This window comes from Ursus arctos, unplaced genomic scaffold (assembly GCF_023065955.2).
Source record: "Ursus arctos isolate Adak ecotype North America unplaced genomic scaffold, UrsArc2.0 scaffold_12, whole genome shotgun sequence".
In the NCBI taxonomy this organism is placed as follows: Eukaryota; Metazoa; Chordata; class Mammalia; order Carnivora; family Ursidae; genus Ursus; species Ursus arctos.
The window spans coordinates 69,552,158-69,569,750 of record NW_026622786.1 but is presented as its reverse complement, the minus strand read 5'-3'; positions in this window follow the sequence as shown (position 1 = coordinate 69,569,750).

Below are 17,593 nucleotides of genomic sequence, written 5' to 3'. Positions count from 1 at the left end.
GAAATATCAGGACAGAGTTCTGAAAAGAGAAGAAATCTGTTCAACACTTGTTGTCTAAGTCAGTGATTATGGAATCTTTTTCCTGAGAGAACAGCAAAGACTTGGAAATGGGGGCAAGGGGTCTTTCTTCTTTATCCTTCTACAGGAACTGGTATCTACCTGTATCTCTAGGTTTACACATACATCGTTTTGTCCTTCCTTGTTTAGCAGTAGTCTGGGAAGGATTTTACGTGTTTTGTTTATCTTTATAGTACCAGAACCTAGCACAGTAACTGGCCTAGGAAGAATGCCTAATTAATTTTGGAACGTACTTAATATTTTTGAGAGATGAAGTTAACTTATTTGAACTATGTTGGTTTTTTGGGTTGGTTTTTTTTTAAGTTTTTATTTTATTTATTTATTTAAGAGAGAGAGAGAACAAGTGTGGAGAGGGACAGAGGGAGAAGGAGAAGCAGGCTCTCCACTGAGCAGGAAGCCTGACGTGGGGTTCGATCCCTAGACCCCAGGATCATGACCTGAGCTGAAGCTTAGCCAACTGAGCCACCCAGGCACCCCCCCCCCCTTTTTTTTTTAATGATTTTTTATTATATTATGTTAGTCACCATACAGTACATCCCCGGGTTCCGATGTAAAGTTCGATGATTCATTAGTTACGTATAACACCCAGTGCACCATGCATTACGTGCCCTCCTTACTACCCATCACCGGTCTATCCCATTCCCCCACCCCCCTCCACCAGGCACCCCTTTTTGAACTATGTTTTGGGAAGATGAGTCTAGCAGTTGTGTGATAAGTAAAATAATGACTGGGAGGCAAGAAGCAGAGACTGATTGGGAGGCCAATGCAATGGTCCAGACAAGAGAAGTCTCAGAACTGTAATGTGACATTGGCAGCAGAATGGGAAGAAGGAAAGGAAGAATATTTCTACAGACCTTAGTACTGGATTTAGGGTGAGAAAAAAGAGGAAGTTCAATCTGATTCCTTGGTTTCTTATGTTGGTGACAAAGGAGTAATGTCACTTACCAGAGACAGGAAACACTGGAGGAAAAGTAGGTTTGAGCTTAAAAATAATGATAAACATTTACTGAATACTGTTTTACAGCTAAAGTACCTGATACCCAAAGAATTTAATTGTCCAAGGTCACAGCTAATAGGTGTTGGGCCATATGCCATCCTAAGCAGCAGAACATGCAAATGTGACATTTGTATAGACTATACAATGTAAATGGTGCCCACTGGAGTTGTGCCTTACTGTGGCCTGGCCAGGCTGTGTGACACGATTCCACCCTATTACTTACTGATTCCTTTCTTAATGGAGAAGGTAAGCAGTTTGGTTTGAGGTAAAGAACACCGAAATGACATCCAGGTAGCAGTGTGCAGAGATCACCACTGGAGACATAGATTTGAGAATCAGCAGTACGAGGTTTAGTACACCATCTCTTCAGGTATTTTGAAGGATCACTAAAGAGTTAAGGAGAAGAAAAGTGAGAGAGATGAGTTCAAGCACAGAAAACAGCAAAAGAAGTAGGAGATAATATAATGTGTTTGGGGAAGTACAAAAAGTTCACTAGTAGTAGAATGTAAATGCCAAAGGCTAGAGACAACACAGATTGGTTATGATGTATTCCATAAGCCAGGCCAAGGAGTTCAAATTTTATCTCAACAGGTAAATTTAAAATGTAAGTATAGAAAGAAATTCAGAATTTTAAATAGGAGAATGTCCACATTGGGTTGTATTATTGATCATTCTGGCAGCTGCAGAGAGAATAGATTTAGGAGATCAAGATGTGGGATATGGAGACAAATAAGGAAGCTATTGCCATGACCGGGGAAAAGAGGTGGAGAGCCTGAGTGAAGGCAGTAGTTCTGACCATGAAGAGATGGGATTAGACGGCAGTTTTCAAAATCTGGGCATCAAATATAGGAACTGAAAGAGAGGAGTCAAGGATGAATCCCAGGGGAATTAGGCAAAGTGTGGTACAACTCACAGATATGCAGTGAAACAGGGTTTAGAGGAGATGGTAAAGACCCTACTTTGGGGCATATTGAATTTAGGATTCCAAGAGGAGGAGCGCCTGGGTAGCACAGTCGTTAAGCGTCTGCCTTCGGCTCAGGGCGTGATCCCCGCGTTCCGGGATTGAGTCCCCACATCGGGCTCCTCCGCTGGGAGCCTGCTTCTTCCTCTCCCACTCCCCTGCTGTGTTCCCTCTCTCACTGGCTGTCTCTCTGTCACATAAATAAATTAAAAAAAAAAAAAAAAGGATTCCAAGAGGAGATGGTCATTAGGAAGCTGAAAATGTGGAAACTTGTGCCTATCTTGTTCATCAATACTTAACAGCATGGGGGTGCCTGGTGGCTCAGTCGGTTAAGCATTGTCTGCCTTTGGCTCAGGTCATGATCCCAGGGTCCTAGAATCAAGCCGGGCATCAAACTCCCTGCTCAGTGGGGAGTCCACTTCTCCCTCTGCCTCTGCTGCTCTCCCTGCTTGTGCTCTCTCCCTCTCGCTCTCTCAAATAAATACATAAAATCTTAAAAAAAAAAAAAACAGCTTAGTAGCATGGTCCTTATCACATGATAGGTACAATAGGTATTTGTTAAATAAATTAATGAATTATATTTGTTGACATCACAGACAATATCAGGGATACTTGAATCCGTGAAAGTAAATGAAATCCTGTGGAGAAAGGTAAGCCAAAACCAGGACCTCAGAGAATTTCTATGAGAGCAGGAGGAAGGACAAAAGCAATTAAAGGCAATTCAAAAAGAACAGCATTTTGTGGCTGAAGGGTCACTCGTGAAAATGGACTGTTTCTACCAAGAATAATTTCCTTTGGTCCCCACCATCAGCATGGAAATTTCCTGCACCTGGGAAAGGGTAACATCAACAAAAGGAATGTTTTAGGAAGTCAAATAGTAGACACACAAGCTGCCACCTATGAAATTTACTTAGTAAGTTTTCTCTAAAATCCGTTAAAGGAAAAAGATATGTATTTGTTACTAAATTGCTGGTTGCTGAAGGTGTTAGGTGGGGCTCTGTAAGAAGAATTGTTTGGTGTCAGGGCAGCTACTGAAAAAATGCTTGCATGAATCATACTTTGCTCTATTTCTTAGAAGTGAGGCCCTTAAATTTATTCTCTGCCAATTCAAGTAAGCATGGCTCTTTGTTGGGTGAAGTACGGGTTCCAAGCTCAGTTTTTCAGAAGATCTGGCTCCCTCCACCTATTAAAATAGTATTCTCAAACATTAGTAACATGAAGTTCCTTGTGAAAGGAAAACTACTCCAGTGAGGAACTCCAGTGTTGGGTTGATTTATCAAATTTAATCATTTAACTTTCATTAATTTTATTTCATTTTTTTCATTCAGACTATTTAATACTTAATATTTCAATATTGCCCCAGGATGCAATATTGAAAATAATTTAAAATACTGTTTCATGAAAATGTTTTCCTTGTTAATTACTACTATGCTTGCTGCTGAACTATTGCAAATTGAAACATACAAGATGGGAAAAAAAAAAAAAGAAATATACAAGATGAGATTGTTGCAAGCCATACCCTCCCAGAATATGGCCTTAATGCTATTGTACATTTCTTCCTGCGTTCTGCATGCCTATAACTGCCTACACCTTGTTACGGTGACTCAATTCTCCCACCACCTTTCTCTGTTTAAACTAGCATGAAACCTTTGTTCATAAGGTGTTGTTTGACGTCATCTGGTCTTCACTTAACAAACTATTAGTTATATCGCTGAAATGAGTTGCTATGGTAAGCACAGTTAACTGATTCATGAACAGCCATTGCCGCTTCTTCCTACCTAACTAGATACTGCAGGTAAGGTAATTCAGTAGGAGTATAAAGCAAATGTCCCACAACAGTGATTATTTTAGCATTTGGAGTTGCTAACCTAATGACAGCCTATTATAAATTTATAAAGCATTAAAGTTAAACCTATAAATCATTAACGGAAAACCTATACACCATTAAAGCTAAATGCTTTCTTGTAATTGTAATAATAAGTACAATCATGGTAATCAAAATCACAGGGCAGCACTCTGTTATGAGGACATCCGGATGATTCAGAACATGTTTATTTTTATTTTTAAAATTATCACTAAGGGGTGCCTAGGTGGCACAGTGGGTTAAGTGTCAGTCTCGGTGTTCGGCTCAGGTCTCAAGATCTCAAGGTTGTGAGATCCAGCCCCCTGTAGAGCTCCACGCTTGCTCAGCACAGAATCTGCTTGGGATTCTCTCTCCCTCTGCCCCTCCTCCTTGTGCTGTCTCTCAAATAAATAAATAAATCCTAGGGGCAACTGGGTGGCTTGGTCGGTTAGGCATCTGCCTTTGGCTCGGGTCATGATCTCAGGTTCCTGGGACGGAGCCCCACGCCGGGCTCTCTGCTCAGCAGGGAGTCTTCTTCTCCTTCTCCCTCTCCCTCTTCCCCTGTGCACTCTTTCTCTCTCTCTCTCAAATAAATAAATAAAATATTTTAATAAATAAATAAATACTAAAAAAACCCCACTTAAATTATCACTAAATGAAAAACATTACATTTAACAGTTCTTAGAGAACACTTGAATCCTTAAATTTATAAGAATTCAATTTATAAAATTATATTTGGGACACACAAAGGCCTACAGATACCACTTTGAGAAAAACTACTATCCAAGATGATGTCGCTTAGAATTGAACACAGCTGCAAGTAACAGTTTAAACTCAAAGAACAAGCTTAACCAAATAGGGGATTAATTTTTCCCATTTTTGAAAAGATTTTATTTATTTACTTGAGAGAGAGAGTACAAGTGGGGGTATGGGCAGAGGGACAAGTGGACTCCTTGCTGAGCGTGGAGCCCAACTCGGGGCTTGATCCCAGGACCCTGGGATCATGACCCGAGCTGGTCAGACACTTTTTTTTTTTTTAAGATTTTATTTATTTATTTGACCGAGAGACAGCCAGCGAGAGAGGGAACACAAGCAGGGGGAGTAGGAGAGGAAGAGGCAGGCTCCCAGCAGAGGAGCCTGATGTGGGGCTTGATCCCAGGACCCCAGGATCACGCCCTGAGCCAAAGGCAGATGCTTAACGACTGCGCCACCCAGGCGCCCCTGAAGTCAGACAGTTAACCTACTGAGCCACTCAGGCGCCCCAACACAGACTTCTTTTAACTTTCTGTACCCAAACTCCTAGCATACAGCTTTTATTCCTATGATTACTTTATAATCACAAAATGTCCGCTTTACTTCCAACTGTATACCTACCTGTATTCCAGGGAGAAGGACAAGACAGCCAGAAGGAGACGGGGCCTATAATGAGGAAGCAAAGCACTCCCAGAAACTCTCAGTGTACCTGTTTCCCAGAACTATGTCACATGGCTGTTCCTAGCTATAAAGGAGGCTGGAAATGTGTCTATTAGTTAGGCATGTTACCACTCCTAATAAAACTGAGATTCTGTTAGGAAGAAAGGAAGGGAGAAGGATATTGGATAGGGAACTAGAGTGACTGACCTTGATGGAATTTGAAAAGAAAAATGTAGGATTCTGAATGTGGCCACGTAAGCATGTTGAAACACTAGAAAAAGCCCGTTACTGTTTTTATCTTCTACCCTCGCTAAAGGTGGCAATTTGTTTTACTAAACTTGCCTTCTATTTACAATAAGGGCCTCTGTGTCACACAGCTCTAGGGGGGTGATATTCACTTTATGTTCTCCATGAATAGGACCCTGGAATTCGGTAACACAGCAACCCTATTTGTAGTAATGCTTTCAGTATGGCAGACCTTTCATGAAGTGATATATATTAGAACTTTTGGTTACTTGCATGATTAATATTTACTTATAAACTGTTATCTCCTCAAAAAATATAGAGCCCTAGACTTTCAGAGTTGGAAAAAACCACAGTTAACTAATTTAAAATTAAGTTCCCAGCAGGTGCCATGTACTATTCTAGGCCCTGCCCTCTGTGCCCTGCACTAAACATGGAGCTTAACATCCAACCTTCTACCCATTACCAGAATCTCTTTTTCAGTAGGCCTAATAGTCCCTGGGCCTTGACTTGAACACTTCTATGATAATTGACTTCCAGGTGCTTATATTGGTGCTCTCTGGGCTGTCCGTGACCCCTAGAAGGGGGGCAGCAATTCAGCATAGAACTATGGTATTACTCATTTAGAATACAAGAACTGTCTCCCTGCCTTGGCTTGCTCAGAGTTCCGGTTTTGTTTGTTACACAAACAGATAACTGAGATCTCATGTAACTCTCCTCAGCCTTAGTTTTCTCCTTGTGAAAATGGTGTGACAGAGTTATCTCTTACAGAGTAAGTACTAAACAGTAATCATTCTTATCACCACCATTATCACCACCACCATCATCATCATCATCATCATCATCATCATCTGTGTCAAAATTTGTTGGCTTGGCTCCAACCCATCATTTGAGTCCATCAAAAAAAAAAAAAAAAAAAAAAGGGGCGCCTGGGTGGCACAGCGGTTAAGCGTCTGCCTTCAGCTCAGGGTGTGATCCCGGCGATCTGGGATCGAGCCCCACATCAGGCTCTTCTGCTATGAGCCTGCTTCTTCCTCTCCCACTCCCCCTGCTTGTGTTCCCTCTCTCGCTGGCTGTCTCTATCTCTGTCGAATAAATAAATAAAAAATCTTTAAAAAAAAAAAAAAAAAAAACTAATGAATTTGGGGCACCTGGGTGGCTCAGTTGTTGAGTGACTCTTGTTTTCAGCTCAGGTCATGATTTCAGGGTTTTGAGATAGATCGGGCTCCATGCTCAGCAGGGAGTCTGCTTGAGATTTTCTCCTTCTCCCTCTCTCTCTGCCTCCCCCCAAAATTTTTCTTTAAAAACTAATGAATTTAGGGGTACCTGGGTGGCTCACTTGTTAAGCGTCTGCCTTCGGCTCAGGTCATGATCCCAGGGTCCTGGGATCCAGCCCAGCATCAGGCTCCCTGTTCAGCGGGAAGCCTGCTTCTCCCTCTCCCACTCCATCTGCTTGTGTTCCCTCTCTCACTGTCTCTCTCTCTCTCTGTCAAATAAATAAAATAAAATAAAATCTTTAAAAAATTAAATAAGTACATGAAAATTCTTAATAAATAAATAAAAACTAATGAATTTAATTAGCTTATTACCTAATCTTTATTTGAACTTGTTTCTGACACTACATTGACATTTACTCATTTTGTTTTTATTTTTACAAATCTGACATCCTGGGGTGCCTGGGTGGCTCAGTCATTTAAGTAATAATAGCTTGTCTGTCCAATGTTCAGATCCTAAAATATTTTACCAAATGAAGAAACTATTTTGCTTCCTAGGATCTTACTGGAAGCCCAGGCTTATATGACACTTGGTGTTTATCAAGTACCTACTATTGGGGGCGCCTGGGTGGCTCAGTCGGTTAAGCATCTGCCTTTGACTCAGGTCATTATCCCAGGAGCCCCACGTCGGGTTCTTTGCTCAGAGGGGAGCCTGCTTCTCCCTCTCCCTCTGCTGCTCCCCCTGCGTGTGCTCTCTCTCTCAAATAAATAAATAAAATCTTTAAAAAAATATCTGACATCCCAATTCCTATAGTTTTAGATTCCAACTTTATTTTTTATTTTTATTTTTTTAGATTTATTTATTTATTTGACAGAGAGAGAGAGAGTACAAACAGGGAGCAGCAGAGGGAGAAGGAGAAGCAGACTAGCAGACTCTCCGCTGAGCAGGGAACCCGATGCAGGGCTCGATCCCAGGCCTGGGACCATGACCTGAGCTGAAGGCAGACGCTCAACCAACTGAGCCACCCAGGCGCCCCAGATTCCAACTTTAAAATCAAGTATGATTTGGTATTTATTCTTCTTCTGTCATTGTCCTGTTTTATACTGAGCTGCTGTATATATTTAAGATATTAAACTCAATTTTAAACTCCAATTTTCACCCTCCCACACCTAACTAGAAAAATAGTCAAAGTGTTGATTTTTCTTCCCTTTCTCCATCTTCCATCTCCCCAGTTTTAGGAGAACTGGATGAATGCACAGGTATAGTCAAGATCAGAGCATTAAAGAGGAAGTGCCCATGGGTCCACCATGGCATTGCAGTAAGCGAGACTAATAACAGACTTGCAGCCTATGTTTATACAATTAAAATGGGCTTCTACCTCTAGCCGTTTGATGCTTCAAGGACTACTGCTCAAATGTTTTTCTTTACCCACCCCAAAACCAAATCCTTATAAACATAAGCATTTAGCCGTTATTTCCCACATCAGTGCTATCAACATTTTGAGTTTGAGAATTCTTTTTTAGGAGGGTCGGGGGCTGTCCAGTGCATAACGGGATGTTTAGCGATATCTTGCCCTCTAGATGCCAGTAGCAAACCGCACCCCCCCCCCCATTACCAAATGTGCCCTGGGAGACAAAATTTTCCCAGGTTGAGCTAGAGAAAGTCAAATAAATGATTTGAGGAGTCCTAGCCTATCTAACCTTCTGGCCCATTTGTCCTGGCTGGTAGGGTCTTCTCTGCTTGGAAGCAGGAAAAAAAATAATTTACTTCTTTCATGTAGTCATACTTTACTTCTAGATATCTTAGCTAAAGCTTCCAGAAAAGTGCCTTGACTGTCAGAAGCATTGCAATTAGGAGCCTGATGATATTGAGACTAGAAAGTCTCACACCCATTCTAATGACTCTTTGGCTTGTTCTTCTGAGGGCCACTCTGCCACTGACAGATGAGAAAGAAACGGAGACAAAGGACAAAAGGCTCTGAGAAAGCATACAGGCGGAAAAGGAGAGCTTTAAGGCCTTTGGGCAAGCAGGCGTCACTGATTCATTCCTAGCCTCAACCACACCTCTAACCACAAGTTGGGATCCTGCCTTTCATGGCACCCTTAGTCATGTATGTTCCCTCAGCCCTCTGTAAGCCATAATTCTGCAACTAGAAGCATCTGCACATTCTCTCCTTCTAACTTCCCCCAGAGGAACTTCAGGCTGAAAGTAGACCCTAATCTGAGAACTCCTAAGACCAGAGTGAGATAGGAGGCAGGGCCATCCCATATGGTTGAACAGTTTGGGCGCCTCATCAAAGAGGCTACCAGAAGTCTGGTACCCTGCCCAGAACCAGCTCTTCATGTATGGTTCGCCAAGCCAGGGCTTGAACTCACAACCCTGAGATCAAGACCTGAATTGAGATCAAGAATCCGTCCACTTAACTGACTGAGCCACCCAGGTGCCCCCAAAGTTGGCCTTTTCTAATTCTGAGGTAATACAGAATAAAAAGCCTGTACATGCTATAAACCAGAAGGCTTATTTCCCCTAAGTCTTCTCCTCAACTTAAACAGACCCATTTCCCTAGCTGTTTCCTTATGTGAAGTGATTTCCAAGCCCCTTGCTGATTATCTCCCCAGAGCACTGTAGCTTAGCATACTGTTCAGCATAGTGTTCCTTATCCTGACACACCCTCCACCATCTGACATCTTGTCCCTCCTCCCTCCGTGTTGTTCTAACCGTAAAGAACTGTGTGTAGGGGCGCCGGGGTGGCTCAGTCATTGAGCTTCTGCCTTCGGCTCAGGTCATGATCCCAGGGTCCTGGGATCAAGGGCCACATCAGGCTCCCTGCTCAGTGGACAGCCTGCTTCTCCCTCTGCCTGCCGCTCCCCCTGCTTGTGCTTTCTCTCTGTCAAATAAATAAATAGAATCTTAAAAACAAACAAAAAAACTGTGTAATCCCTGGGTGTACCATAATGTTACAGATCTCCCACATCCTATTCACACATTCCTTTTTTTTTTTTTTTTTTTTTTTACAGATTCTTATTTGCCTAACACTTGCTTCTCTCTCAAAACTGGGTTCAAGTGTCACCATTTTGGGACACCTTTCCTGACAACCCCCCCATTCCTAATCTGATTTTCAGTGCTCCTTCCTCTTCCGCAGGAGGTCCCTTCCTCCCTTCCACCATACCCTGTGCTCTGTGCTTATTTGTATTACAGATAGTACCTATCACATCATTTCATAATTATTGATTATTTCTTTTTCCTGCCTGCCCCCACCTTCCCCGCCATGGACCATGATCTTAGCAAGTCAAAGATATGATGGTAGCAAGTACCCCATAGCATATAAGAGCAAACGGATTGAGAACCACTGCATCGGACTGTCCATTCCTTGAGGGCAGGGCCACATCTTTACCTCTTCACCTCCAGAATCCAGCACTTGGCCTGAAAGCAGTTGACGCTCAGTGAATGTGGAATAGATGCATGAATGCCGCACGCAGAAGGGAATTGCTCTCAGGTGGCTAGCCACACGTTTAGTGATCTTATTTTTTAGTGTCATGAAGATGCAAAGGGGACCAAGATGGAGCCAGAAAGCTGATGGAATGCTGCCATCACCCCACTCACCTATGTCTGTCATACATGTGCAAGTTCCTTATTCATGTCAACAGCAGAGAAAGTGTTGAACAAGTAGGTATTTGCTGAGTTAATGTCACAGTTTCCCCACTTTCAAGAACTGAGGTTACTGCTGTTCTCTGCCACAGGCTGACAAGATTAAATATAAAATAAAATAAAATAAAAAACAGCCTTCCCACATACTTAATATTACTTTCTGAGTTCCCTGGGGGGGGGGGGTGTAGGGCAGAGAGCATTATGAGTCCGCTCCACTGAAAACTAAGCCAACCAGAGCCACTCTGGTATGGATGGTGGCCCAGAACTGCTGACAGTAGTGGAACTAATCTGGGCCTGGGAACTGCACTGTGACTTCTGTCCTCCTCCTTTCCAAGGGGGGGAAAAAAGGACAGGCATTGTTTAGAGTGTTAGAATTGGGGCCCTAATACCTCAGGTGGGAAACGCCAGTGTGGAGACTTTCACTGGAGGATATTTTTGATCAGTAAGTGTTAACACACTGGATTTTCTACTTCAGTCTCAAGAGGGTTTCCAGAGAGGCCTAGCCTGGGAGTTCCAGAGCTCTAATTAGCTACTAATTGGTCATTTAAGTTATAATAGCTTGTCTGTCCAATGTTCAGATCCTAAAGCATTTTACCAAATGAAGAAACTATTTTGCTTCCTAGAATCTTACTGGAAGCCCAGGCTTATATGATGCTTAGTGTTTATCAACTACCTAGTATCGGGGGCGCCTGAGCGGCTCAGTCCATTGGGCATCTGCCTTCAGCTCAGGTCATGGTCCCAGGGCCCTGGGATTGAGCCTCTTCTCCCTGCTTGTACTCTTAAAAAGAACAAAACAAAAAACCCTACTATTGTATTACTAGGGACCCTGAAATCTCATGATCCTCTTGCCCCTCAGAAATGGACTCAACAGGACACAACCAAGGCCTGTGTTCTGGCTATAGCTGGTCTATGACTGAAAGGGCAGCCTTGTAGTAAAGGCTTATCTGCTGGATTCCCTAGAAAAAGGTAAACAGATTTCCAAAGCGTAGCACTAACAGAGCTCAGAGAAGTCACCTCCTTACCCTAATGAAGTAGGAAGGGCACCAGTAAGTACCCAGGGCTTTAACCTTCACCCACACTCTGGCCAGAGAAGGAAATCTGGGTTCCAGTGCGGGGATCCGGCTCTTGGGCTGTCGTGGCTGCGGGAGAGCTGGAGAAATCCCCACCCCCAAACTAGGCTCAGGGCCAGCCTCCTCCCTCATTGTGCACAACCTTGATCCAGGGGCAAGAACTGACACCCTGGCTTTTTGAAGCCCAAGGACTTTGATCTTTGTTTTGGTTTGGTGGGGTTTTTTTTTAATAAGATTTTATTTATTTATTTGGCAGAGAGAGCACGCGCAAGTGCACAAGCAGGGGGAGCTGCAGGCAGAGGGAAAGGGAGAAGCAGGCTCCCCGCTGAACAGAGAGCCCATGGTGAGGTTCAGTCCCAGGACTCTGGGATCCTGACCTAAGCTGAAGGCAGACACTTCACGGACTGAGCCACCCAGGTGCCTTGGACTTTGATCTTTGGAGCTCAATGAGCTGAATACAACTAGTGCCAAACCTGCTTTTGGTAACCTTTTTTGGTTTCTTCCCCCCATTTAACATATCATAGACATTTTCCCACTACAACACTTACAGATCTACTTTCTCCCATGACTACATCATTTTTATTGTATGAACGTACAATAACTTATTTTGCCAACTCCCTTCTTAGAACATTTGGGTAATTTTTCTCTCCTTTGAAGAACACAGTAAAGGGCACCTGGGTGGCTCAGTCAGTTAAGCATCTGCCTTCCCCTCAGGTCTTGATCCCAGAGTCATGTGATCGAGTCCTGCATCTGGCTCGCTGTCCGCGGGCAGCCAGCTTCTCCCTCTCCCTCTGCTGCTCCCCCTGCTTGTGTGTACTCTCTCTCTTTGTCAAATACCTAAATAAAATCTTAAAATAAATAAATAAAATCTTTAAAAGAAAACAAACACAGTAAATATCCTTGTCACTCTATTATTTCCCTTGAGTAAATTCCTTAAAATTGCTGTGTCAGAAGCAACGCACATTTAAAATTTTACTATATGTTACCAAATTACCCTATAGAAAGATTATACTATTTTGCATTCCCATCAACAGTATATGAATAGATCCCCTTTTTCCTACTGTCCCCAACACTGGGGCTTTATCTTTTTAATTTTATCAATCTAATGGGAAGAGTGATTTGTATTTCTTTCATTGTTGGTGTATTTGAATAACCTTTTTATAGCCATTTTTCTTTTTTCTATTGAGAACTACTACCTGTTAAGAACTTTGCCTATTTTTTCAAAAAATTTGTCTTCTTCTTGTTGATTTTATAGCAGTTCTTTACGAAGTAATATTTGAATCCTCTGACCATTAAATATTGCAAACTCTTTTCCTAGTTTGTCATTTGTCTTCTAATCTTGCTTATGTTGGTTTTGCTGCACAACTCTCACTTTTATCTAGTGAAAACTGATGTAGGAAAGATGTTAGGGTTTGAAGCCGACAGCCAAAAAAGAATTCTTGAGATGTCTTTGGTGCAAAAAGTGGTTTTATTAAAGCCCAGGGACAGGATCCATGGGCAGAAAGAGCTGCACTGGGGTCATGAGGAGTGGCCCATTATATGCTTTCAAGTTGGGAGAGGATTAAGGATAGTGTAAGTCTCTAAGGAATTTGGAAGCAAGGTTTCCAGGACCTGAGGGGGCTAGCTATTGTTGGGGAAAGGGTCATTTACTACCGTCTAGTAAAACCTTAGTCATGAGACCCTTCAGATGTATATCAGTGGGTCATATGCTTGAGGAATGATTGCCAATACGTATCTTGGGGGATAGAGATAAAAGAAGTCTCCAAAGGAATTTTTAAAATTAAAGTAGACTTACAGAATCCTGGAGGGTTGGGCTAAGGTTGCCTTTTGCCCTTAGCAAAGTATTTACATCGAGGCAGTTGAGTCCTCAGAGGAATGTCACTCTGCCTGTTTCAAGGACTTGTCAATGGACTGTAAGTAGTAGGAAATTAAATAATTTTTCTTCTGCCTTTGTTTCCCACATCAAAAACGGTCAATATTTTCCTTTATACTTTCTTTTTTTTTTTTTTTAATTTTTTATTTATTTGACAGAGATAGAGACAGCCAGCGAGAGAGGGAACACAGCAGGGGGAGTGGGAGAGGAAGAAGCAGGCTCATAGCAGAGGAGCCTGATGTGGGGCTCGATCCCACAACGCTGGGATCACGCCCTGAGCCGAAGGCAGACGCTTAACCGCTGTGCCACCCAGGCGCCCCTCCTTTATACTTTCTAACTTTGATTGTAAAATTAAGAAAGGCTTTTTCTACCCCCAAGATTATAAAAAGATTCTTTTAGGATTTTATTTGCTTGTTGTTTAATATTCAAACCTTAAACCTTCTGAAATTTACCACTGTGTCTAGTATGAGGTAGGAGTTCACGTTTTTTTTTTTTTTTTTTTAAGATTTTATTTATTATTTGTCAGCGAGAGAGACAGCGAGCTCGTGAGAGAGCACAAGCAGGGGGAACAGCAGGCAGAGAGAGAAGGCTCCTCACTTAGCAAGGAGCCTGACATGGGACTCAATCCCAGGATCACGACCTGAGCCAAAGGCAGATGCTTAACCCACTGAGCCACCCAGCGTCCCTGTGTCCTCTTCTTATCAAACCATGTATAGTTCCTGAAATGTAACATCCTACTTCATTTCTCCACAACTTGGCACATGTTAGTTTCTCTGCCTACACTGCCCTTGCCTAGCTCCCTTTATTTCCCTGACCAGCAACTGTTTATCCTTTCAGAAAATTCCTGACACATGGTAGGTGATAATGGAAATGTTGGGGTTCAGAGCCAACGGCCAAGAAAGAAATCTTGAGACATTTTTGGTGCAAAAAAGTGTTTTTATTATAGCACAGGGCAGACCCATGGGCAGAAAGAGCTATCCTGGGATTGTGAGGAGCAACTGATTATATACTCCCCAATTGGTATAGGTAAAGACAAAGGAAGTTTCCAAAATGATTTTCATATGCTAAAGAAGACTCACAGGATCCTGGAGGCTGAGCTCTCAAGCTAAGGTTGTTTTTCTCTCTAGCAAAGTATTAACATTAAGACAGTTGGGAGTTCCTGGAGGAATGTCAAACTCTGCCTGCCTCAAGCATTTGTCAATGGGCTGCAGGTTAAAAGGAAATTTAATTTTATCTACATTTCCTTCTGCCTTTGTTCCCCACATCAGTAGGTATTGTTAAATATTTGTCGACTGAATGAATAAATCAATCACTTCTACCCACTTTTAGCACCGAGGGCCTCTGTGGGTGACATGCGCAATGGAAGGTTGTAAAATTGGGAAGTGAAGTTGACAGGGGAAATCCGCACAGCCATTTGATTTAGGGTGTCAGCTTCCTGCTGTGGTTCTGCGCCCTAGTCTCGCCAGACCTGCCCACATCGCTCCCCTCCCTTTCCAGCCCCAGACCAATGATTACAATCGGCGGCAGCCTTCTTCCCACCACTTCACTGCAGCGTTAATCTTTGTGACTGTGATTCCTGCCCTGATACAACCATAGCTTCTACACCAACAGTTGGTAATCTCCATAAAGGTGTGTATGCACACGTGGGTGAGTGTGTGTGAGAGAAGATAGAGCACAACCTTTCTGCAGAGTCCTCCTCCATTCAGGAGTCTTGCTGTCTCTCTCAGGTCTGGGGAGCAGTTTCAGCAGCTTTACTGGGTGGGGAGGGGATGGTTCTCTTACTTCAGCCTCCCTTGCAGCGGTCTACTCTGGATACACATAATAATCACTACCATTTGCTATATTCCTATTATGCACTAGCAGGCACTTTGCATCCATTGCTTCATTTAATCCAAAAACATATCAGCAAGGTAGACATTGAAATCTCTATTTCACAGATGAGGAAATTTGCCCAAGGTCACACAGCGACTAAGGGGTACAGCAAGGATTTAAACACCGTTGTATCTAAACAATAACTGTCCTAGAGGATTCACAAAAAACCCAGTTGGACAACCTCAAGGCTAGAGGTTCTGGGCTGTGAGGTTTTCAGCCCCCAGCCTGACATTCTAGGGACTCTACAGCTACTATCCAGTTTCTTGAGTGGTACACACTTCGGCACGCGCTCCTTATTCATTGATGCAACGACCTTTGTGGAGCTCAGTGAAACGTACACTCTCTTGGAATTAGCCAAAAATTTTAATCCCATCTCCACCACTATGTTACCTTAAGCAAGTCACTAAACCTCCCAGACACTGGATTTATTTCACTCTGAGAATAATATCAATGTGCTGGATTACTCGAAGGATTAAATGAGATATTGGAGATCAGAAGGCATCAATTACTTTTAAAATATTAGTCTGTTCTCCTAGCTAACACATGAGAGTCCACGCTCTCTTGTCTACTCAAAGATATTGCTCCTGCAATTATTTTCTCTTTCTCCTGAATTGTTAATTTTCCTCACTCTGCTGGATCAGCACATAACCTAATGTAATAGCGTATCTCCCAATTCAGGGGAAAAATCCCACCATTAACTTCATTACTCTTCTAACTACTGTCCCATTTTGCTACAGCAAAGTTCCTGAAAGTGTTGCCTATATGATGTAGTTTTTGAACTTTGGTGAGGTCCAGAGACGATGGCCCGGAAACAATTCTTGAGATGTCTTTGGCGTAAAGAGGTGATTTTATTAAAGGACAGGGACAGGACCCCTGGGCAGGAAAAGGTGGTGCACCTGGGTTGTGAGGGGTGACTCATTATATACTTAGGGAGTTAGGGGAGGTAAGGAAAAAGGGAGGTGTCCAAAAGAACTTTGATATGCTAAAGAAGATTCTCAGGACCCTGCAGGCCTTGCTATTGTCAAGCTAAGTCAATTGCCTGGGGCTCAGTCTCACAACCCTGAGATCCTGATCCGAGCCAGCTGCTCAACTGACTGAGCCACCCAGATGCCCCCAGGACAGCAAATTTCTGCTAAAACTCCAACAAACTGTAATCTGTGAGAACAGAACCTAGGGAACCAACTTAATTAGCATCATTCTAATGACAATGACTAAAGGAATTGAAAAGCTAGAAATTGCTATGGAAGAGAGGGAGTAACTGGCAAGGGCACCTCTGAGGGGGGAACAGGAACTTGGGAGTCCATGTGGCTTTCCTTCAGTCAGAGTGAATATACACCATATATTCTATATATATCAGATTGACCATCAAACTGATTCCCGAGTTCTTGGCAATATTTTGCTTCCTATATTCCTTAATGCCAAGAAGACAGTCTTCTCTGGAGGGCAGGCAGGAACACAGCAATCCTTGAAATGCAGTCTTTCCAAGGTGAATGAATATACTGATTTTCTAATTTATGTATCAGTCCTTTTTGAATATATATTCCCAGTAAGCTCCCCTGAGTTAGGATTCTCTAACTGAGTTGCGTTGAGGCCAAGGCCCTGGGCTACAAAGACCAAGCAAGATGTTGCCCTGGCATTTAGCCTACATCCTTGGCTGCTGTGTGAGGCCCACTAAGGAAGCGCTAAGAGGAGACCACAGGTGAGGTGGTAGTGACCTAGACAAGGGCGGAAGCAACTGCCTCTCCCCTGCTCATACACTGCACTCTCCCTCTCTCTCTCTAATTAATTAATTAATTTAAAAAAAAGGTTTGCTATCCTGACAGACTCAGAGGAGTGCTTCCTCCCTTTGACTTCCAGGGTGACAGGATCATCTGACCGCATAACCAGTTTTTCACCATCTAGGAGGTACTTCACTTTTCTAGTAATGAAGTACCTAATTCATACTCTTAACCACAAAGGCCTTGGCCTGGTGCTGACGCTAATCTCTTTTCTCTTTCTTTCTTTTCTTTTTTTAAGATCTTATTTGTTTATTTGAAATAGAGTGAGAGAGAGAGCAGGAGCTGGGTGGCAGAGAGAGAAGCAGACCCCCTGCTGAACAGGGAGCCCGATGCGGGGCTCCATCCCAGGACCCTGGGATGGAGCCCGATGCGGGGCTCTATCCCAGGACCCTGGGATCACAACCTGAGCCAAAGGCAGCCGCTCAACCAACTGAGCCACCCAGGTGCCCTTGATGCCTAATTTCTAACCATTACTCCATCTTTGTCTTATATCTTACCCAATTAATCCCGATGAACTCCTTTAATTACGCCTTTTTACTGCTTAGAACACGTTTACTGTCTCTACAAAGTTCAAGCCTTTTGGCTAAGTGTTCTATGTGAAT